At 39.8% G+C, this 23105-nt stretch overlaps 1 protein-coding gene across 2 annotated transcripts in view; it reads right to left on the bottom strand.

The window, feature by feature from the left end:
* GOPC (golgi associated PDZ and coiled-coil motif containing) overlaps positions 1-23105 on the bottom strand; it is a 45778-nt gene that overhangs the window by 20870 nt on the left and 1803 nt on the right. The window lies entirely within an intron of this gene.

Raw genomic sequence — 23105 nt, 5'->3', positions numbered from 1 at the left:
CCTAAACTGACATAAAATCAACAGTACAAGTAAGATATTTGGGTGGAAAGAGAACTCTACCATAAACAGTATCTCTTAATAACACAAAATGCTAGTTCCATTTTACTTTGCTCACTTTAAGAAGGCTTTTCACTGTTTCACTTTTATCTGCAAAGTTTATGAAAATACACAGGTATGGGATGATTCATCATCCTACTGAGACAATAAACCACTATAGTGGTTTATTAACATTAATAGTATGTTATAGGAGATGCTGAAGCTTCAATACTTTGACCACCTGATGCGAACAGTCGACTCACAAGAAAAGACCCTGATGCTGGGGAAGACTGAAGGCAAAAGGAGAAAAGGGTGGAAGAGGATGAGATGGTTGGATAGCATCACTGACTCAGTGGACAGAGACTGAGGAAACTCTATGAGACAGTGAAGGACAAGGAAGCCTGGCATGCTGCAGTCAATGGGGTCACAAAGAGTTGGACCCAACTTAAGTGACTGAACAACAACAGGAGCGCCCAATCTGTGGTGCTGCCTTCACCTCAGTGAATATTAGTTCAAATCAGCCTAATCACCATCTAGCAGTTATTTTCGGTGCTTCCGTACAAACTACTGAACTACCGTGGGTCCAAAGACCAGAGTTAACTGTAAGCTATCGTAACTGTTACAGGATAGCAGAACAACCCATCAGAACCATTTAGCTATTCAATCTGAAGTTTTTCATTTTTCACAACTGACACATTGTTTTACAATAGCACACAGGATATATCCCTTGTGTGCCTTCGATCTCTCCAGCTCACAAGTAAAGACTAAGGCAAGGCCTTCAGTTCAGTTCAGTCTCTCAGTCGTGTCCGATTCTTTGCGATCCAATGAATTGCAGCACGCCAGGCCTCCCTGTCCATCACCAACTCCCGGAGTTTGCTCAAACTCATGTCCATCGAGTCATTGATGCCATCCAGCCATCTCATCCTCGGTTGTCCCCTTCTCCTCCTGCCCCCAATCCCTCCCAGCATCAGAGTCTTTTCCAATGAGCTAACTCTTTGCATGAGGTGGCCAAAGTACTGGAGTTTCAACTTTAGCATAATCCCTTCCAAAGAAATCCCAGAGCTGATCTCCCTTAGAATGGACTGGGTGGATCTCCTTGCTGTCCAAGGGACTTTCAAGAGTCTTCTCCAACACCACTGTTCAAAAGCATCAATTCTTCAGCGCTCAGCTTTCTTCACAGTCCAACTCTCACATCCATACATGACCACTGGAAAAACCATAGCCTTGACTAGACGGACCTTTGTTGGCAAAGTAATGTCTCTGCTTTTTAATATGTTATCTAGGTTGGTCATAACTTTCCTTCCAAGGAGTAAGCGTCTTTTAATTTCATGGCTGCAATCACCATCTGCAGTGATTTTGGAGCCCCCAAAAATAAAGTCTGACACTGTTTCCACTATTTCCCATCTATTTCCCATGAAATGATGGGACCATGATCTTAGTTTTCTGAATGTTGAATTTTAAGCCAACTTTTTCACTCTCCTCTTTCACTTTCATCAAGAGGCTCTTTAGCTCCTCTTCACTTTCTGCCATAAGGGTGGTGTCATCTGCATATCTGAGGTGACTGATATTTCTCCCGGCAATCTTGATTCCAGCTTGTGCTTCTTCCAGCCCAACGTTTCTCATGATGTACTCTGCACAGAAGTTAAATAAGCAGGGTGACAATATACAGCCTTGACGTACTCCTTTTCCTATTTGGAACCAGTCTGTTGTTCCATGTCCGGTTTTAACTGTTGCTTCCTGACCTGCACATAGATTTCTCAAGAGGCCGGTCAGGTGGTCTGGTATTCCCATCTTTCAGAATTTTCCACAGTTTATTGTGATCCACACAAAGGCTTTGGCATAGTCAATAAAGCAGAAATAGATGTTTTTCTGGAACTCTCTTGCTTTTTCAATGATCCAGCAGATGTTGGCAATTTGATCTCTGGTTATTTTGCCTTTTCTAAAACCAGCTTGAACATCAGGAAGTTCACAGTTCATGTATTGCTGAAGCATGGCCTTGGTTTTCTATTTAACATAAACTTTACCACTAAGCATCTCAAAAGCCAAGAAGCATGCTGGCCCAATGAGGTAAAACTGTGGAGAATATGTTCTAAATTATAGGTGATACTTATTTATGCCCTTGAGAAGCTTTCTTATCAACTGAGGCAATAAATCTGCATTGGAACCAATCAAAACAAAAAAATGTGGCAAGTTACAGATATATTTAGAATTGGTCAGGTCCTCAGGAATTAAAAGCAAAGGAAGGTTTAAAGAAGGTTAGTAAGGAAAAGAGAGCTTAGAAGGGCTTTGAAGTTAAAGGACAAGAACAAAATCGAACCAATAAAGCAAACGAGACGAGAAGACCAGCAAGGACAGACCAGGACTCGAAGCCCCGAAGGTGAATTCCCCGAGGACAGAGAGCAGAGGACAGGAGTCTATTTCAGTCTCCCAACTGCACCAGCTAGTGCCTAGCATACGAAAGATGCCCAGTAAGCATCTTTAAGTTGAAGCGAATTCTAATACTAGCCTTGTGATTTCAGATCAATCATTCTGTCTCAAGTTTCCTTGGTTTTAAAATAGTATAGTATCCACTAGGTATAAATAAATAAGATATAAGGATATAATGTAGAACAAGAAGGAATATCCACAATATTCTACCTTTAAATGGAGTAAATGTCATAAAAATGTCAAATTGCTATGCTGAAATCTGAAATTGACATAAATCAACTATACTTCAATAAAATTTTTAAGTAAATAAAATAGGAATAATACCCATGCTTTGACTATTTTCATATTATTAAGCATATATATGAAAGCACTTACTAGAATATGAGGATGTTATCAGCAAGACTAAGACTACTGAGTGGACTGTACACAAAAGACTGGACAAGACTGGAGAGGAAAGTGAGGCTAGATACAACAAATGGCTTTGATAAACCAAAACTGAGATTGAATCTGACAGGAAATCACTACATGTTCCCAGTGACATTTCATTTTTGTTTTTAACAGCAGCTTGAGATATAATTCACAAAAAATCACTTTTTAAGTATATGATTCAGTGATTTTTAGCATAATCACAGAATTATACAACCATCAACACCATATAACCATGGAACATTTTCTCTCAATGACATTTCAGCCACATGATATCTGCAGGTAAGGAGGTGAAGACAGGGACACTAGCAATACCCTACGCAGATTTATATGAAATACAGTTCTAATGAGTATATACCTAGGAAGGAAACTTCTGGGTTACAGAGTATGACTGTGTAAAACCTCAGGGGAAAAGGCCAGTTTTCCAAATGACTGTAGCAACTGACATGCCTACCACGTATGATAGTTTCACAACCTTGCCTTCATTCGGTACTGTCAGTCTTCTTAATTTTAGCCATTCTGGAAGGAATGTAGCGGCATTTCATTGTGATTTTAATGAAAACTTCTTGATTACTGCCACAGAAACTGAACCACTTTATATTCCTACCAGCAATAAATGAGGGTTTGTGGACAGAAGTTTTAAATATTTGTTTTGTCTCATGCTTCTTCAGGGCTTCCCTTGCAACAGTTGGTAAAGAATCCGCCTGCAGTGCAGGCGACCTGGGTTCGATCCCTGGGTTGGGAAGACCCCTTGGAGAAGGAAACAGCTACTCACTCCAGTACTCTGGCCTGGAAAATTCCAGGGACTGTATAGTCCATGGGGTCACAAAGAGTTGGACACAACTGAGCGATTTTCACATGCTTCTTCAGGGTCTCTAATTATACTAATATGAATTACTCTTTCCCTATCTTTTATATCTGCAATTTCCTCTTAAATTCTTTTTGTTTTCCTCTTGCTATACTTACTGTATTGCCTATTTTTTTTATGTTCCTTCCAAATTAGGCTCCATTCTAAAATAATTTCCCCCTATTTTTCCCCAAAGTTCTGCAAGTATTCTTTTTATTACTTTATTTCTGAGTTTTTCTATCTCTGAATCATTCTGGTCTATTCATAGATGAATTAACAATATTAATTTCCTTAAGTTTATATTTTACAGTTTCCAATTGGTTTGTAGCCTTATTTCTCGAACACGCTTTCATTGTCTCTGACATATTATTCTATTCATTTCTACTTTTTTTGCATATAGTACATTTATATGGGGTTTACAGAAAAGCCTTTTCTGTTACTTATGTTGAAATGAAATGGGTTTTCATGTAGCACTTGTCAGGGAGGAGGAGACTTCCATGTTGGGGTTTAAGGTGAGCATGGGTAGCTTTCCTAGCTTCAGGCTAGTGGGTACCTCCTCTGGTCTTAAAGTGAACTTAAAACCATGGCCTCTGTGGCCAGAACCACTGTTTTGAAATCAGACACCTATGTATGTATTCCATCCCTAACATGAAAATAAACTCTCCTCCCTTCAGACTTCATGTTTCTGCCCTGCACAAAGAGGATTCTATTTTTTAGCAATGTTTCTTTACAATTGGACCTTCTTTCTCAAAAGCGATTTTTGTTAGAAATTTCTGAGTCCAGCCCAGTACTTTCTAATCTTCCTGCAGCTTCTTTGTGTGTCCCCGTGGTTGTTTTGCATTCCTCTGCAACCTGAAGGCAGTTTTGCCAGCTGTTCTCAGGCCCTGTGTTTCCCATCCAAAGGGATGTCTTCTCCTTTTGGGCTCTGTTAGTGACTTCTGTGTCTGGGTCCCCTTGCTATTCATTCCTTCTGCCACACAGGTGCTCAGTCACATGATTTGTGTGGGTCCCATCACTTCATGGGAAATAGATGGGAAATAGTGGAAACAGTGTCAGACTTTATTTTGGGGGGCTCCAAAATCACTGCAGATGGTGACTGCAGCCATGAAATTAAAAGATGCTTACTCCTTGGAAGAAAAGTTATGACCAACCTACATAGCATATTCAAAAGCAGAGACATTACTTTGCCGACTAAGGTCCGTCTAGTCAAGGCTATGGTGTTTCCAGCGGTCATGTATGGATGTGAGAGTTGGACTGTGAAGAAGGCTGAGCGCCAAAGAATTGATGTTTTTGAACTGTGGTGTTGGAGAAGACTCTTGAGAGTCCCTTGGACTGCAAGAAGATCCAACCAGTCCATTCTGAAGGAGATCAGCCCTGGGATTTCTTTGGAAGGGATGATGCTAAAGTTGAAACTCCAGTACTTTGGCCACCTCATGTGAAGAGTTGACTCATTGGAAAAGACTCTGATGCTGGGAGGGATTGGGGGCAGGAGGAGAAGGGGACAACCGAGGATGAGATGGCTGGATGGCATCACTGACTCGATAGACGTGAGTCTGAGTGAACTCCGGGAGTTGGTGATGGACAGGGAGGCCTGGCGTGCTGCAATTCATTGGGTCGCAGAGAGTCGGACACGACTGAGCGACTGAACTTGAACTTGCTGCCTCAACCCACCCATGTTCTGGGGCTTATAGGACACCCTCTCTTCATCTAGTTTTGCTTAAGAGGCTATGACTGGATTTCTTTTTTCATAATTCTAGTTCTTCTGTTTTTACAAAAGGTGTTTTAAAATTTAAAACTTAATCCATTGTGATCTTTCTCAGACCAGAAATCTTTCTCTCACATTTTCACTGCAACAGAAAAGCTGTGATAGGCTAGATCAGTACTGCCTAAGATAAATTTAATATGAACATGTGTAACTTAAATTTTTCCAGTAGCCACATTTAGAAAAGTAAAATTAAACAAAGTGAAATAAATTTTTATAATATAAACCTAAAGGTTTAATCAGGTTTACAGTCAGCTTTCTGTATCTATGCATTCTGCATCTACAGATTCAACCAAATGTGTATCAAAAATATTTGCTGGGAGTAGGGCAGGGGGAAACTTCAGAAAGTTCCAAAAAGTAAAACTTAATTTGCTTCATTCTGGCAACTATTTATATAGCATTCACATTGTATTAGGTATTATAGGTTAACTTAGAAATGATTTAAAATACATGGGAAGATGTGCACTGCTTATATGCAAATACTGCAACATTTTATATAGGAGACTTTAGCTAGCATCCATGGATTCTGGCATCTGCAGGGGAGAGGCTAGGAAGGCCTGGAACCATCCCCTACAAATACTGAGGAATAATGGTACTTCAATGTTTGTGGCAAGAAGTACATTATGTGTTTCAACAGGTATGTATTGTCTGGTTTTCCTGTTATGATTCATGTTTCAAATCAAAAGCCTCATTATTTATTAATAGCTGAGCAAAACTTCTGGCATTAATAAAGATACAAAGAAGCATAAGTGGTATTCATGAATTAATTTAGCAGGATATCTTGGGATACTGGGCATGCATGCTAAGTCACTTCAGTCGTGTCCAACTCTTTGCAACCCCATGGACTGCAGCCCGCCAGGTTCCTCTCTCCATGGGGATGCTCCAGGCAAGAATACTGGAGTGGGCTGCCATGTCCTCCTCCAGGGGATCTTACCGACCCAGGGAAAGAACCTGGGTCTCCTGCGTCTCTTGCATTGGCTGGCGGATTCTTTTCTTGCTGAGCCACTGGGGAAGCCCTAGGTTAGCAGATTAATATTCAAAAGGCCTCCATACTGCCCTGTTGTTCCTGCAGTATGGAGGTCTCCTGAAAGTGGCCTACTATAAACATGAACTCTTCATTAAGTGAAATAATTTCTCAAGAGACTGCTCAACTTTAAAAAAATGAAGGAAAAAATTCTTTACAAAGCAAGGATGCAGTAGCAAAATTCAAAGCCCAAGTTGTTTCAGAGTGTTTCAAATTTACTCTAAATTTATTAATATTTAAATAAGTCTTGTCTATGATATAAGCATTTTAGCTGCTAAGAAAAGTTAGTGACATGTTTGGGAACGCATGTAAGAATTAAAGATTTTAAAATTTAAAAAATAAAAAACTAAAAAAAAAAAAAAAGAAAAGTTAGTGATACATTTTATGTGAAGATTATAAATTTCCATATTTTATTAAATGGCTACCCTCCTAATACAACAGGATTTTATAATCAGAGAGATCTTAGAGAACATAAAGACTATGATTATGACGATTACTATTTAGATAACAAAATCAACACTCATCACAGCTGATTTTCTTTCTATGGCTATCCGATCAGACAGTGGTAGAACAGCCCTTTGAACCCAATCCTCACTCCTGGGGCAAGGAAGCAGATGTGTTATCAAGCAGTTAGCTGTAAGGAAAAAATGTTTCTACTGCTACAATACCTGTTTAACTTACTAACAATATTCACAGTTACCACAAAACAAGCATTTACCTACCATATGGCAGGTGTACATGTACCATGTGTCATTTGTAATTCTTATCATCATTCTTTCTCTCTCTCCTTTTTTAATAGTTAAGGAAACTGGAAATCAGAGTTTAAGCAATTGGCCCAAGATCACACAGCTAGTAAATAAGACTCACAACTAGCTTGACCATAAAAAATCACCTGAGCATCTTTCACATCACTAACCGTGGCCATGCAATAACCAGGAAAGAATGAAAATTAAAAAATAAATAGTTGATTTCAAACTTCAACTCTTACATTTCTACACTGATATCTAAAAAAATCTTTTAAAAAGCAAAATCAAAACCAGTTAAAGACTACCTTACATATAGACTTTATTTGGGATTCATTCTTTTCACTTTCCTGCATTCGATTTTGGACTCATTCATGGGAGGGAAAAAAAAAAAAAAAGCTGACCATCAGGATATTCCTTCTCTAGAACTCAAAAAGAACAAAAAGACTTCACTCTAGGAGGATCTCTAAGCCTTAGGTCCTTGACTTTCACTTAAAGGTCATTAAATCAACCAATGGTGAGATTTTCTAAGGCAGTGATTCTCAAATATAGTCCCTGGACCTCCATTATCAGCTAGAATGGAGCGGGGAGATGTATGAGAATTCTGGGCATATTCTGCAATATAAGAATGCAGTATTCTCAGGAATGAAAAAGACAGAAAGACAGTGTATCTAAATAACTTTTTAGGATTTTTTAGGATTATCATTACCATTCATTTGTATATGTAGTCATTACTATTCTATTTCTTACCTCAAATTCTTTTCCATCAATTCAATTCCTTTCTAATTCTTAACTACTGGATTCCACTCTGTGGCACCAAAAAGCAAAGCAATTTTTTATTCAGAGTTTCCTATTATTCCACACTGTCTAGACTTTAATCCTCTGTCCACACAATTTTGTAAAAACATACAACAGCTGTATTTTTTATTTCTAGACGTAGGCTAGTTTCTATTTAACTATCTTATGGATAAAAAAGGCAATTACTTTACCTTAAGCATCCCCCCAAATCTCCTGTTCTGGGGAGGATTAAACTAAGACAAGAAATGAGCAAACATCCAACAGCAGGGAACTTTGATCCAGGTCATTCATTACTTTGGGCATTTCATACAGCTCTTTTGATAAAATTTTACAAAGTCTAAGCTAAGAATCTAAATTAAAAATCTGGTAAAACATTTTTATTTTGCACATGAAGAATTGAGGTCCAAAGAGATTAGGTGAGTTGTCCTAAATTACAAACTGTATGGGATTAAAACTCAAGACCTCCTGACATCCTTTATAATTCTGGCAGTAATAGGAAAAATGGAAAGGAAGGAGTCCGTGAGTTCCAAACGAGATCACATCCCAAATCTCAGAATTAGAGCTCTAAGCAAGAAACTACTCTGAACATACACCACATAGTCAGCCTCACCCCCCAAATATCCAAATGCATGTCCACACACACACACAAACACACATGCAGGCATGGACAGGCATGCACACAAAAGCACACACACTCAGAGTTGTTCTTTGTGAGAATTACAAAGGAAACAGTTGACTTCAAATAGCAATTTGACTGTTATGAACCACAGCATACAAAGCTGCTGATAAAGACCACATTTCCCTGCAAACGCTTCTATACTTTGCTTTAAAATATGTGTATAAAATGTAATTACGTCAGTAAAAAGAAACAATTATGCTTTTAAATGTATGTTTTTACTATTTGGAAATGCAATTTAGGATGAAAGTACACATTGGAATTTAAATCTCCAGCAATAACACCAAAAATTTATCATCTATACCCACCTACTTTCCTCAAAGGTTTTAAAGCTCATAAGATCAATCAAACAAATGTAAAAAATAAAAATCATACACTGATGGTGGGATATGACTGGTAAAGATAAAAGCCTTTCTACAGTTTATTGAGTATTAAATATTGAGCTTCCTATTAATAGGAGAAACTTTACAGATTATATAATTTTCCTTGCCTCATTTAAGCAAACAATGCTATTTTATCCAGTAAGACTGTCTTTTTTCCCCCAGGGTCTAAACTTTTAAAAGAATCTATCATTCTTATACAAAAGGTTGTAAGCTACCTGACAGACAAGAGCATCATTGCTTCACATGGCCTTTTCCCCTCTGTGACAAGAATCAAGGGGATAATGTTACTAATGAAAGCATTTTGATTCATTCTTTCTTTTCTTCTACTTCTTCAAAATAGCCAAACAAAGTCTTACAGCTCATTTAATTTAACCCACACGTTTATAAAGACTCTTTCTCTATTTTCTCTTTTCTTCCTGTGACCAGGATACTTGGCGCTGCTCTAATATCCAAGATTATAAAAAGCCAATGAGTCCTGTTCTAAAGCAAAGACTGTGACCAAACAGAAAATATATTCAAAGGTTAAACATGAAGCTCTGTTAACTCAAGATAGGAAATAATATCGTCTTTTTAAATTACATATCAGCTCTTGAAATAGTATGTTCATTTGGCTTACCAAAGTTCTGTGAGAAAACTCTACCTCTCTGCTGCAATTTCCAATCCAAGCATAAAGACGACTAACTTCATCTGTCATCATTTCTCCCCAAAGTATTCTACAGCCATTTTTAGTCTCCCACATCATCACACATTTATTCAGCAACTATTTATTAAGCACCAATATATGCCAGGCAGTGAGCTGGGCTCAAGGGATACACTGCTAGACAAAACAAATGTGGATCCTGCCATTCAAACCTTGCGCACGAGGCGGCTCATACAGAAAATGAATGACATATATAATAATAGCATTAACCATGTGCCAGGCACTGTTGTGAACAAACTCATGTTTTAATTGTCCTAATCCTCACAATAATCCTCAAAGATACTTTTCTGTATGAAGGTAAGTGAAGCAGAGAGATTAGGTAACTTGTCCAAGGTCATTACAAAGTCAGTAGTAATATACATAATTAAAAGCCATAATAAGCTGTCTGAAAGGAGCTAAACAAAGACAATTAGTGGGGTGGGAGTGTATGGCTATCCTTCTGGGAACACTTCTGGGAACAGCTGCAGTTATTATAAGAGCAGCAGTTCTCACTGGTGACCAATTCAGAGCCAAAACTATTTTCATAATAATAAAGCATTATTTGCCCTTTTCACTGTGTTGACATTTATTCCAAAGATGTTAAAGCAATAATGACTAGAAGGCTGACAACACATCAAGGCAGTGCCACCAAACTACCAGCAGTCAATGTATGCTTCACTAACATGCACTCCCAGTACAAAACAAAAAACACTTCAAAATGTCCCAATAAAGCAGCAAAATTATCAATTTCTAAAAATCTCAACCCTTGAGTAAGTTTTTAATGTTCTGTGGGATGAAATGGGAAGCATGCATAAAGCATCCCTGATGCTTCCCCGACGGCTCAGACTGTAATACAGGAGACTTGGGTTCAATCCCTGGGTCGGGAAGATCCCCTGGAGGAGCAAATGGCAACCCACTCCAGCATTCTTGCCTGGAAAATTTCAACAGAGGAGCCTGGCGGGCTACAGTCCATGGGGTTGCACAGAGTCAGACACTACTGAGCGACTAAAACTTGCCTTTTCATTTTCACTTTGCTGTGTATCAAACTATTTTTTCTTAAGAAAAAAGCACTTATGCAACTGCTTAAATTGCAAAGCTGAACACTTTTTTCTTGGAACACATTTTTATTTGAAAGAAGAACAAACTGTGGTTAAGATTGATATATCTGGCAGACATGTTCTTAAAGATAAATAAAGTGAATCTGGTATTCCAAGGAAAACAACTGACAGCATTTGTTGCCAATGGTAAAAATTTACACTTTCAAGTGAAATTTAGAATTTTGGAAAATCTGAATCCAGCACCATAAACCTGACAGCTTCCCAAAAATTTCTCATGTGACTGGAGAGATTTTTTGATATTCTATTATGAGGTGTGTCCACATTTGGAAGATCTGGATAACCCAGCAAACCAATGTTTTCAAAATGACCACACAAAACGTTAAAATCATGCCTTGGTAAAGATTCATTCAAAGGCTACAAGAGATAGACCAATGTATTTTAATGTGACGGTATATAAAAAGTTCACTGATAGTTTCATACTCCACATTGTAACTAATTTTTAAGTAACTACCTTTTACTATCAAAGAATATCCATAATTATCTGAAATAGCTATTAAAATACTGCTCCCTTATCGAAGTACTTATCTCTATGAGGTCAAAGTTTCTTTCTAGAGCCAAAACCACATATCACAACTGTCTGAATGTAAAAGCAGATACAAGAGTCCAGCTATCTATTGAGACAGATTGTTTTTTTAATGTAAAACAATGCTACTCATAATTTTGGGGGAAGTATAGTTATTTTAACTCAGATGACCATTATATCTACTACTGCAGGCAGGAATCCCTCAGAAGAAATGGAGTAGCCATCATGGTCAACAAAAGAGTCCAAAATGCAGTACTTGGATGCAATCTCAAAAACGACAGAATGATCTCTGTTCATCTCCAAGGTAAATTATTCAATATCACAGTTATCCAAGTCTATGCCCCAACCAGTAACGCTGAAGAAGCTGAAGCTGAACAGTTTTATGAAGAACTACAAGACCTTTTAGAACTAACACACAAAAAAGATGTCCTTTTCATTATAGGGCACTGGAATGCAAAAGGAGGAAGTCAAGAAACACCTGGAGTAATAGGCAAATTTGGCCTTGGAATGTGGAATAAAGCAGGGCAAAGACTAATAGAGTTTTGCCAAGAAAATGCACTGGTCGTAGCAAACACCCTCTTCCAACAACACAAGAGAAGACTCTACACATGGACATCACCAGATGGTAAACACCGAAATCAGATTGATTTTATTCTTTGCAGCCAAAGATGGAGAAGTTCTATACAGTCAACAAAAACAAGACCAAGAGCTGACTGTCGCTCAGATCATGAACTCCTTATTGCCAAATTCAGACTCAAATTGAAGAAAGTAGGGAAAACCACTAGACCATTCAGGTATGACCTAAATCAAATCCCTTATGATTATACAGTGGAAGTGAGAAATAAATTTAAGGGCCTAGATCTGATAGATAGAGTGCCTGATGAACTATGGAATGAGGTTCGTGACATTGTATAGGAGACAGGGATCAAGATCATCCCCATGGAAAAGAAATGCAAAAAAGCAAAATGGCTGTCTGAGGAGGCCTTACAAATAGCTGTGAAAAGAAGAGAGGTGAAAAGCAAAGGAGAAAAGGAAAGATATAAGCATCTGAATGCAGAGTTCCAAAGAATAGCAAGAAGAGATAAGAACGCCTTGCTCAGTGATCAATGCAAAGAAATAGAGGAAAACAACAGAATGGGAAAGACTAGAGATCTCTTCAAGAAAATTAGAGATACCAAGGGAACATTGCATGCACAGATGGGCTCAATAAAGGACAGAAATGGTAGGGACCTAACAGAAGCAAAAGATATTAAGAAGAGGTGGCAAGAATACTGTACAGAAGAACTGTACAAAAAGATCTTCACAACCCAGATAATCATGATGATGTGATCACTAGAGCCAGACATCTTGGAATGTAAAGTCAAGTGGGCCTTAGAAAGCATCACTACGAACAAAGCTAGTGGAGGTGATGGAATTCCAGTGGAGCTGTTTCAAATCCTGAAAGATGATGCTGTGAAAGTGCTGCACTCAATATGCCAGCAAGTTTGGAAAACTCAGCAGTGGCCACAGGACTGGAAAAGGTCAGTTTTCATTCCAATTCCAAAGAAAGGCAATGCCAAAGAATGCTCAAACTACCGCACAATTGCACTCATCTCACATGCTAGTAAAGTAATGCTCAAAATTCTCCAAGCCAGGCTTCAGCAATACGTGAACTGTGAACTCCCTGATGTTCAAGCTGGTTTTAGAAAAGGCAGAGGAACCAGAGATCAAATTGCCAACATCCGCTGGATCATGGAAAAAGCAAGAGAGTTCCAGAAGAACATCTATTTCTGCTTTATTGACTATGCCAAAGCCTTTGCCTGTGTGGATCACAATAAACTGTGGAAAATTCTGACAGAGATGGGAATACCAGACCACCTGACCTGTCTCTTGAGAAATCTGTATGCAGGCCAGGAAGCAACAGCTGGAGCTGGACATGGAACAACAGACTGGTTCCAAATAGGAAAAGGAGTACATCAAGGCTATATATTGTCACCCTGCTTATTTAACTTCTATGCAGAGTACATCATGAGAAACGCTGGACTGGAAGAAGCATAAGCTGTAATCAAGACTGCCGGGAGAAATATCAGTCACCTCAGATATGCAGATGACACCACCCTTATGGCAGAAAGTGAAGAGGAGCTAAAAAGCCTCTTGATGAAAGTGAAAGAGGAGAGAGAAAAAGTTGGCTTAAAGGTCAACATTCAGAAAATGAAGATCATGGCATCTGGTCCCATCACTTCATGGGAAATAGATGGGAAACAGTGAAAACAGTGTCAAACTTAATTCTTTTGGGCTCCAAGATCACTGCAGATGGTGACTAAAGCCATGAAATTAAAAGACGCTTACTCCTTGGAAGAAAAGTTATGACCAATCTAGATACTATATTTGAAAGCAGAGACATTACTTTGCCGACTAAGGTCCGTCTAGTCAAGGCTATGGTTTTTCCTGTGGTCATGTATGGATGTGAGAGTTGGACTGTGAAGAAGGCTGAGCGCCAAAGAATTGATGCGTTTGAACTGTGGTGTTGGAGAAGACTCTTGAGAGTCCCTTGGACTGCAAGGAGATCCAACCAGTCCACTCTGAAGGAGATCAGCCCTGGGATTTCTTTGGAAGGAATGATGCTAAAGCTGAAGCTCCAATACTTTGGCCACCTCATGCGAAGAGTTGACTCATTGGAAAAGACTCTGATGCTGGGAGGGATTGGGGGCAGGAGAAGGGAACGACAGAGGATGAGATGGCTGGATGGCGTCACAGACTCGATGGACGTGAGTCTGAGGGAACTCCAGGAGATTGTGATGGACAGGGAGGCCTGGCGTGCTGCAATTCATGGGGTCGCAAAGAGTCGGACACGACTGAGCGACTGAACTGAACTGAGAGTTATTTTAATTAATAATTATATTAACACACAATGGGTTTATTGTTGCTTTTTTAATATATACATTTTTTGAAGTATAGTTGACTTACAATGTTTCACATGCACAGCAAGATTATACATGTTTATATAGTTATATACATATACATATATTATCTTTGAAATTATTTCCATGATAGGTTATTACAAGATGTTGACTAGTTCCCTGTGCTATATCCTGTCACTACTTTTAACTGATATAATACCAGGTTGGCCAAAGGTTCATTTGGGAAACACTGAATGAATCTTTTTAGTTCTGTTCAGTTCAGTTGCTCAGTCATGTCTGGCTCTTTCCGACCCCATAGACTGCAGCATGCCAGGCTCCCCTGTCCATCACCAACTCCTGGAGCTTGCTCAAACTCATGTCCATAGAGTCGGTAATGCCATCCAACAGTCTCATCCTCTGTTCTCCCCTTCTCCTCCTGCCTTCAATCTTTCCCATCATCAGGGTCTTTTCCAATGAGTCAGTTCTTCGCATCAGGTGGCCAAAGTGTTAAGAGTTTCAGCTTCAGCAACAGTCCTTCCAATGAATATTCAGGACTGATTTCCTTTAGGATTGACCGGTATGATCTCCTTGCAATCCAAGGGACTCTTGAAGTCTTCACCAACACCACAGTTCAAAAGCATCAATTCTTCAATGCTCAGCTTTCTTTATGGTCTAGCTCTCACATCCATTCACGACTACTGGAAAAACCATAGCTTTGACTAGACGGACCTTTGTTGGCAGAGGAATGTCTCTGCTTTTTAATATGCTATGTAGGTTGATCATAACTTCTTTCCCAAGGAGCAAGCGTCTTTTAATTTCATGGCTGCAGTCACCATCTGCAGTGATTTTGGAGCCCCCCAAGTAGTCTCTGTTTTCATTGTTTTCCCATCTATTTCCCATGAAGTGATGGGACCAGATGCCATATCTTAGTTTTCTGAATGTTGAGTTTTAAGCCAACTTTTTCACTCTCCCCTTTCACTTTCATCAAGAGGCTCTTTAGTCTTCGCTTTCTGCCATAAAGGTGGGTCATCTGCCTATCTGAGGTTATTGATATTTTTTCCCGGCAATCTTGATTCCGGCTTGTTGAATCCTTTGGCCAATGCAGTAAATATTTAGTTTTCTCAGTTTTAATTTCTAATACAGTAAATACCAGTAGATATAACCTGTATTTCTCTTTTTCATAAAAAGCTCTCTGAGGACCTTATAATTGTAAAGGAGTCCTGAGACCAAAAAATTTAAGAATTATTGTTTTAGTTTCTGAAAGGAGACCCATGTGGACTGGGCCATACAGAAAAAAATGGGAAGAATGATAAGACATGACACTGGAGAGCTATCCAGAGGTCAGATCCCAGAGAGCTCATCAGTGATAAAGAATCTGAATTAACTCAAAGTACAATTGAGGAATTTAAAACAGAATGATATGACCATATTTATGTTTTTTAAAAGGCAGCTATGTGTAATATGGGAGGCAATGTGACTGAACTAGAGTTAGGGGATCTGAAATGGAAGAAAGTAGATAAATCTGTGGTGTATTTTTAAAAGTTAAAGTATTTTAAACCTCAAAATGAAGTTCCAAACAATATCAAAATGCTTTCAGTTTTCATTTTAATGTAAAGAATTCAGTTGCTCTATGACCAAACTGGAGGTGGAGTAAAGAGAATGAACCTACCCAATATACTAGAAACATTACAAGTACACTAAATCCATACTCAGTACTCTAATACAGTGATGTTTAAAGTTACTTTCAGTCAGCTTCAACTTGTTCTTAAAATGGAATACCATGAAATAGTAACTCAGAAATCATATCTTTGTGACTGATTCAGTCATTCAATAATGTGGTGGGCACCATCTTAGACACAATGGATAGCAGAGTTGCCCAGAGAGACATCATCCCAACTCTCATGAAACCTGTATTACAGAATGATTACTGGTAATCCCTGAGGATTCATGGCAGAACAAAATAAAGTTGTTTCAAATGATTTACTCATTCAAATAAACATTTGTAGAGTATATACACTGTACCAGGATCTGGAGAAAAAAACTGATAAATAAGACATGGATTCTGCCCTTGAGGATTTTATGTCTAATAGAATGGCATTAAAAATACATTTCCAATTATGATGTAAAGTGTTGTAAACACCTGTACAGAGGCATGTGTGATGTACCAAATCAAGAAGAAACAAAGGGAGTCAGAAAGAAGGGAATGCTGAATGGAGATCAGCTAATACACAGAGAAGGGGAAGGTCTGAGATATGAAAACCCCTAGCAGGTGAGATACAGAGACAAGCAGGTCAGGAAGGTTAATATTTAATGTATGAGTTCCAAGTTTCCAAAAATTGGCCCCTGAAAGGGGCCAACTCTGTAATCCACATATATAAGTCAATTTGATAACCACACTGAAAAGAGTTATTGACTTCTCAATATGGTGTGGGAAGAACCATGCAGAGAAGAAACTACCAACCAATTTTCAGAAACCAAAATGGGTTCACACAGGGATACTGTTACCCTCAAAAGTCAGCTTTCACAAGCATTTGATAGTTCAGATAATTTCACCTATAACAAAATCTTGACCTTCAAGGAGCTTACTTTACAGAAGTAGAGAAATGTGGCAACCACTAGTTACAGTCCAATGTAACAAATCTTATAACAGCTTGAGTTTCAAGGTGTTATGACTAAGGCTTGCTGGGTGAGGAAAGCCTTCAAAACAAATGGTGATGTAAGCGGTGTCTTGAAAGATGAGGGTGTTTGATCCTCTAGACAAAGGGGACAGAGAAGTTACTATACACAAAAGTCTATGCCGAAGTACAGATGCCAAGAAAGAGCAGGCCTATTCAGAGAAAAGAAATTAGACCAGTTTGACTGAGGGACAAGCAGCTAACAAGGGGTGAGGAGAGATAAGGACAAACAGACTGGGCACTGATCAACGTGCCAGCGTATGAATTTTAGCCAGTAAGTGATAATGTGGCTGCTAAGTCACTTCAGGCGTGTCCAACTGTGTGCAACCCTATGGACAGTAGCCTGCCAGGCTCCTCTGTCCATGGGATTCTCCAGGCAAGAATACTGGAGTGGGTTGCCATTTCCTCCTCCAGGGGATCCTCCCAACCCAGGGATCAAACTCACATCTCTAATGTCTCCTGCATTTACAGGTGGGTTCTTACCACTAGTGCCACGTGGGAAGCAGTGATAAGGAGGTATCCAAAGAGAGTAACAGAGTCAGAGCTGTCTTTTTCGATATGAACCTTAATATGAATCACTTTAGAATGAATTCTGGCAATGAAAGGATGATTTGGAGGGGTTAAGAAGTAATTAGGAAACCACGTTGCTGTGCTGTGCTTAGTCACTCAGTTGTGTCCGACTTTTAGCGACCCCATGCACTGTAGCCCACCAGGCTCCTCTGTCCATGGGATTCTCCAGGCAAGAATCCTGGAGTGGGTTGCCATGGCCTCCTCCAGGGCATCTTCCCAACCCAGGGATCGAACCCAGGTCTTCCGCATTGCAGGCGGATTCTTTACTGTCAGAGCCACCAGGGAAGCCCAGGAAACTATGTTGGGAATATGCAAAAAAGGATGAAGATCTTAACAATGCACAGACTCCTAAATGCGACCCATTCTCTTCTCTGCCAGTCCTGCTCCGTCTTCTGGGTTTCTTACTTCAGTGAGTGGTATCAGTCTCCTACAGGTGTCATAACAAATTACCACAAACTAGGTGGCTTAAAAGGACAAAGTTTCATTTTCTCACAGCTCGGAATGCAGGACCCTGGAATCCAGGTAGTGGCACGGCTCATGACTCCTGGAGACCCTGAAAGAGAAACTATCCCATGCCGGTCTCCTAATGCCATGGCTGTTTGACTTGTATGCCTGTCCCTCTTCAATCTCTGACTCCATCCTCACATAGCCTTCTTCTCTGAGTCTCTGTGCAGCCTCTGAAGATACTCGGTCACAATCTGCTATGACCTTATCTCCATCCGCACATTAATTACATTTCCAAAGACCCTATTTCCAAATAAGGTCACATTCTGAGGTTCTGTGTGTAGACATGAATTTGGGGGGAAGCACCATTCAAGCCACTGCAGGTATCAACTAATACATTTCCCAAACAGAAATGGGATGCCACCCATAACCCTTCCTCTTCCTATACATCTACATGATTATCAAATACAGGTTATACTCCTCTAAAGATTATCCCCTTTTCTTCATCCCCAATACCATTTTCATTTCAGTAACACTCTTGTGTGTACAGCAAACTTCCTGCTATGGCAGTGGATGAATGCAATTATTACTCTCATTACTATGTATGTTGGAGAAGACTCTTGAGAGTCCCTTGGACTGCAAGGAGATCCAACCAGTCCATTCTGAAGGAGATCAGCCCCAGGTATTCTTTGGAAGGAATGATGCTAGGGCTAAAACTCCAGTACTTTGGCCACCTCATGCGAACAGCTGACTCATCAGAAAAGACTCTGATGCTGGAGGGATTGGGGGCAGGAGGAGAAGGGGACGACTGAGGATGAGATGGCTGGATGACATCACTGACTCGATGGACGTGAGTCTGAGTGAACTCTAGGAGTTGGTGATGGACAGGGAGGCCTGGTGTGCTGTGATTCATGGTGTCGCAATGAGTCGGACACAACTGAGTGACTGAACTGAACTGTTTGTATAACTGCAGAAAGTCATACAACAGGGCAGGCTGGTTGCACCGTGAATTTATGGTAACTCTCAATTGCCTCAGCACTGCCTGGCAGTCCTTCTATTTGACTGGCCAACTTGCTATGGCCGTCTCTCATTACTATTTCAGATTTTGCTCACTGTCCTTGGGCTTTTACTTTCAACCACTTCCAGTTGTTGTCCCAGGCTGCTATTCTATACAGAATAAAGACACCATCACACAAAACACTCCCTCCCACTTCTGTGCTCATGATCTCTCCTTTCCCTTTAAGTGTAACAGCTGTCTTTTCAATGTGACATCAGTCTCTCGACCTGTATTCTGACCCTCATCTTCATTCAGAAAGCTGACTGCTACTGATAATCCCCCTCTTCTCCCTAGAATATTCAGATTTTCCCTCAACTAGATGCTGTTCATTAGCTTCCAAACATGTTTACCTTTATTTTTCCGTTAAAAAAAAGTGAAAACAGTACGTCCCCTGAACGCCCCCTCCCGGCTATCCAGCCACACTCAACTGCTTCTGGTTGCTTTTCTCTCTACCTCCTTTCCCAACCAGAGATAAATGTGTTTTTGGAGAGATTGGTTTTTCATATTCTGTAGTCCTGGGCCCCTTACTTAATCCCTGTAAAATGAGAATAATAAACCCACCCCACATGACTTCTGAGAAATAGGTAAATCAATACACATAGAAGACACAGGACAGAGCTGGGCCCATAGTAACTGACCAGCAGTTAGCAATATAGTCATTGCTGATAATATCTCATGTCCTTTTTCCATGTCCTTTTATCCAGCCAACTGACACGGTAGAATCATTCTGAATTCCCTCATCCCTCTGTTCCAACTCACCCCTAGACTCTGTTTATTTTCACTCTCAAATCTCTCTTGTTCTGAACACTTTCCTCTGTCTCTGCTATCCTACTCCCATCATCTCACATGGATCAGAATTAAGAGCCCCCAATGGTTTTCTGCATTTATTCATTTTATTTCCACAAACTCTCTCCTTATCACAGCCAGAGTGAACTATTCTAATTCCTATGAGATTACCACCTAATTTAAAATATTTCCTATTTTTATGATAAAGTCCTCAAATCTACTACATGGTCTAGAAAATCATAAAGATGTAGTCCCTAGGTACTTGTTCAAACTTCTTTTGCTCTCTGCTTGTAACACATTATCAACTCTCAGTTCTTCAAATGGATTAGCACTCACCTATCACCAGAGCTTTCATTTCCTGTTCTCTCCACTGAAATGTTGAATGATACTCCTATTTCTCTTGGCCTAATTAATTCTTACTCATCCTTTACGTTTTAACCAAATGGTCACTTCCTCCAAAGAAGCCTTCCTTGATCACCTAGAACAGGTTCTCATTACTCTATGTTCCTCAAAGTTGGAATTTCACATTTACATGACAATTATTTCAAAAAATTCCCCCAAGAGAATCCAAGTTTCCTAACAATGATGACTGTTTTTGCTCTCCATTGTATACCAAGTGCCCAACACAGCACACGGCACATAGCACTCAATAAATCTATACTGGATCAATATTAAAATTCAAGTTCAATGCTGCAAACAGTCCCACTGCTTGTTTAAAAACAAAATACTTCTGCACTAGTCTAGAATGCTGCCCAGTTTATCCAAGTATGGAATATGGTACTAGAGACTAAATATGAATGGCCTTGGGCAAAGGGAAATCAATGTAGTAATTACTGAAAAGAGCAAGGATGGGGAATTCCCTGGTGGTCCTGCTGCTGCTACTGCTGCTAAGTCACTTCAGTTGCGTCCAACTCTGTGCGACCCCATAGATGCCAGAGCCCACCAGGCTCCCCGTCCCTGGGATTCTCCAGGCAAGAACACTGGAGTGGGTTGCCATTTCCTTCTCCAATGCATGAAAGTGAAAAGTGAAAGTGAAGTCGCTCAGTCGTGTCCAACTCTTCGCGACCCCATGGACTGCAGCCTACCAGGCTCCTCCATCCATGGGATTTTCCAGGCAAGAGTACTGGAGTGGGGTGCCATTGCCTTCTCTCCTGGTGGTCCAGTGGTTAGGATTTGGTGTTCTCACTGCCAGGGGCCTGGGCTTGACCCCTGGTCAGGGAACTAATATCCCTTGCAGACAAAACAAACAAAAAAAAAGAGCAAGGATGGACAAGTGAGAATGGGGGCAAGATTTTTTGGTCAGGGGGAAAGTTGGTTACTATTTTTGAAACCTACCATTTTACTGCACTACAATTGTTCATGAGCAGTTAACAGCCAATGTTAAATAAACTACAATAAACCTGATGCACTTAAAAACAAAAGAACAAAAAAGGAATAGCTTTAAAGCAGTAAAAAGACAGTATATCAGTTCATTTTCAGTGAACTCTAGATGGCTCTGAATAGTAAATCACTTTAAAACCGATACTGACTCAGCAATCGCTGAGGGAAAGGAGGATGTGACAGAAGATGTGCGGTGTAGCTGTTGTTTTAAAGAAGGGGTGAACAGGCAGAGAGCCGTGTTTCAAGGCAGAGAAGTGAGTTTTCATAAAGCACAGGTTGTTGACCTTTGTTCTGCAACACCCACTCCTGCGGCTCCTACCACTACTACTGTCCCAGCCAGTTCCTGTGACTCCCCACAGCTGTTCCCAGTGGCTCACCATACCAGGGACTCTCAAGCAGGTGGGAAGTATACGAGAGAGGTGAGTGATTAAAAATGGCAATACCTCAAAATATTCTGAATTCTTTGCCCTCCCCTTCCCCTCTCTCCAAATACAACTTATGGGAAAAAGCGGTCATATAGATGCAATTTATGTATTTTTTTAAGTGCAACCTCTGATTTTTTTTTTTTTGTAGAACTATTTTCCTAACTACTGCTGCTGCAGCTGCTGCTAAGTCACTTCAGTCGTGTCCGACTCTGTGCAACCTCAGAGAAGCCCACCAGGCTCCTCTGTCCCTGGGATTCTCCAGGCAAGAACACTGGAGTGGGTTGCCATTTCCTTCTCCAATGCATGAAAGTGAAAAGTGAAAGTGAAGTTGCTCAGTCGTGTCCAACTCTTAGCGACCCCATGTAGCCTACGAGGCCCCTCCATCGGTGGGATTTCCCAGGCAAGAGTATTGGAGTGGGGTGCCATAGCCTTCTCCATTTCCTAACTACTATATTAATATTAAATTAACTACCTAAAGACAATAACTTAGCAGAAGAAGGGCAATCCGGAAGGATGCTCAATTTAAATCTAAGTTACTCTTGGAGGTGTCTGTTTCTTGATTATAAAAATATGTTATTATGGTAATATGCTTTAAGTATATTAAAGAACCGAAATTTGGTGCACATCTGGTGCACTACATCAGACCATAAGTGACCTCAAATATTATGCCTTAATGTCCATATCCTTAAAGCAATAAAATGAATTTAATTCACTTACTAAAAAATAAAACAGGGCAAGAAAGTATGAAATCTTTGCTAAAATTTCAAGATCTCAAAAGACTGCTAAAGGTACACAGGGCCACCTCTGAAATTCTGCAGATGATACAAAGGCAGATCTACTTTGAAAGGCACTGCTGACAATGACTCTCTCCTCAGCAATACACAACGGATTCCATGAAAACTGTAGAAACTGTTAAACAGAGAAACAGTAACCTTACAAAGAAGTCAACTGTAACTGAAAAAACACACAAACAACCCCTATTTTCTAAACTCTTCAAATCAAAAGCTTCAAGGATGTTAAAAAAAAACGTGCCTACATTGTGATGGGCTAGCATTTCTTGTTTTGAGAAATAAAGCCACCTTCTAAGCCAGGACATGGAATCAGAATACATAATTATGATTTCTCAAAAAGAAAATGCATAATATAACTCTAAATACTCATTTAAAATATTTAAAGATGAAAAAACTGAGCATCACCTGCTCACAGAACAATCATTTCTCCAAAATTAGATTTTTAAAATCTGACATCAAAACATCAAAGTTTCCGTAAGTCTCTTAAAAAATGAATTAGACTTTGTTTCATTTTTAAAAACTCTGTTTATCCTCAGTGTGTGTGTGTGTATACTTCCTCAGTTGTATCCAGCTTTTTGCGACCCTATGGACTGTTGCCTGCCAGGCTCTTCTGTCCTCAGTAAAAACTCTCAGTTGTATAGGATGAATAGCAAAAG

The sequence above is a fragment of the Ovis aries genome, chromosome 8 (genome assembly GCF_016772045.2).
Source record: "Ovis aries strain OAR_USU_Benz2616 breed Rambouillet chromosome 8, ARS-UI_Ramb_v3.0, whole genome shotgun sequence".
NCBI classification, from domain to species: domain Eukaryota; kingdom Metazoa; phylum Chordata; class Mammalia; order Artiodactyla; family Bovidae; genus Ovis; species Ovis aries.
The sequence above is the reverse complement of the archived record's forward strand: the minus strand, read 5'-3'. Positions and strand labels throughout refer to the sequence as shown.